This window comes from Solanum pennellii, chromosome 10, assembly GCF_001406875.1.
Source record: "Solanum pennellii chromosome 10, SPENNV200".
Taxonomy (NCBI): Eukaryota; Viridiplantae; Streptophyta; class Magnoliopsida; order Solanales; family Solanaceae; genus Solanum; species Solanum pennellii.
This window is the reverse complement of record NC_028646.1, coordinates 66,358,931-66,360,968: the sequence shown is the minus strand read 5'-3', so window position 1 is coordinate 66,360,968 and position 2,038 is coordinate 66,358,931.

Genomic DNA, 2,038 nt, shown 5'->3' with positions numbered 1-2,038 from the left:
AATGTATGAATTATTATCTATTTAACATCTTTTAGAATTTATCTATCAGTTTGTCACTTTTTAAAAAAAATTGAGTTGAAATTGCATGGGGATTATAAAAGTTAAATATCACTTTGTTAAATTATTGAGATTAATCGGGTCAAATTAGGTGAGTCAAGACCCAACCTATTTTTCAGTCCATTTGAACCCAACTCATTTGAGCCCAATGTTAACTTGGGTGGTTCAAGACCCGACCCGAATTTCATTTCAACCCTGTCACGACCCAAAACGAGCCGCGAGTGGCACCCACACTTATCCTCCTATGTGAGCGAACCAACAAATCTAACCCCAACGTTTACCAGTATATAAATTTTGAATAACAAAATAAAAATGCGGAAGACCAAGACTCATTAATATAACCAATTAAATAAACTTCTAAAATATATTACTTATCATCCCCAAAATCTGGAAGTCATCACATCAAGAACATCTATCCTCAAATTTCTAAGTCTAAGAGTAATTAAGAACTAAAATAAAGAATAAAACGATAGTCCATGTCCGAGCTTCAAGGACATCAAGACGTGAATGACAGAATCCAGTCCGAGCTAGGAACAATAGCTCACCCTGAAATCTGATATGCTGAAGACTGGCTAGAGTTGCGGACGAGTCGAAGTCACTGGTGCACTTGCTGCACTCCACAAACAACAAGAAGGGAAATAAAAGTAGGGGTCAGTACAAGTACTGAGTAGGTATCATCGGCCAACTCAAAATAGAAAGCAATATATATCAAGTAATAATATAAAATCAACTACAGCACTCAACAGGTGACAACAACAAGAACAAAACCCTTTGACAACAACACCAAGCACATCTATGAGGGCTCAAGCCTCCACACCATACTCATTTGGGAATTAGGTTCTTTAAATTGAGTATATCATCATAGTTCAAAATTCATTCTCTTTATTCCTCTTGTGTCGGAACGTGACACTCCGATCCCCTAATACTACGTGTCGGTTTGTGACACCCGATCCCCTAATACTACGTGTCGGTTCGTGACACCCGATCCCCTAATACTACGTGTCGGTTCGTGACACCCGATCCATTAACCTCATTCTTTTAGTTCATCAAGCCTTCCTTTATACCAAGGCATCATCATTAAAAGAGTGAATTTAAGGTTTTTAAGGTTCCACGGTATCATCATTATAATCTCCCCAATGTCCTTGCTGTCTCTTCGTTCTTCTCTCTCTCTCGCTCGTTCTCTCTTCTTTTCTTTTTAATTTTTCTCTTCTTCAAACCCTTTTTCTTTTTACCCTAATTATCAAATAATTAAGTATAAAAGATGATAAAAGTAACCCACTATTTATTTCAAGGTTATCTCCTTGAACCCCCAAGTAATTAAATTATTAACATTAACCCACTAATTTTATAATTATAATCAGGAATAGTCCAAAACACCCCTTAAAAACTTTAGCAGAAATCCGACCCAGTCGAGGTTACGTCACTCGTGACGGCCCGTCGTACCTGCGACGGTCCGTCCTGCACGTCCGTCACAAAGTTCAGAGACTCAATTTCACCCAAAGGTCTTTGACCGTCTGTCGTGGCTACGACGGTCCGTCCTGCACGTCCATCGTGAAGTTCAGAGTGTTGATCCCAGTACCCAGATTTTCAGAGTTTAAGTGTTTTGGAACGATGACCCCCCGACGGTCCGTCGACTGTTCCGTCGACTCAGCCAGTTTCTATCAAAATAATCTTGCTGCTCGAATCGACTAAACAGGTCGTTACAATAGATACCAATTTACCCATCGTTCGTCCCCGAACGATCACGGATAGAAAAACAAGGGAGAGAAAGAGTACCTGAGTCTGTAAAAAGATGTGGGTATCTTTCTTGCATATCAGCCTCATTCTCCCAAGTGGACTCTTCAACTGGCCGATTCTTCCACTGAACCTTGATGGATGCAATCTCCTTTGATCTCAACTTGCGAACTTCTCTAGCTAGAATAGCACCCGGCTCTTCCTCATAAGACAAATTCTCGTCGAGAAGAACTGAATCCCAACGAAT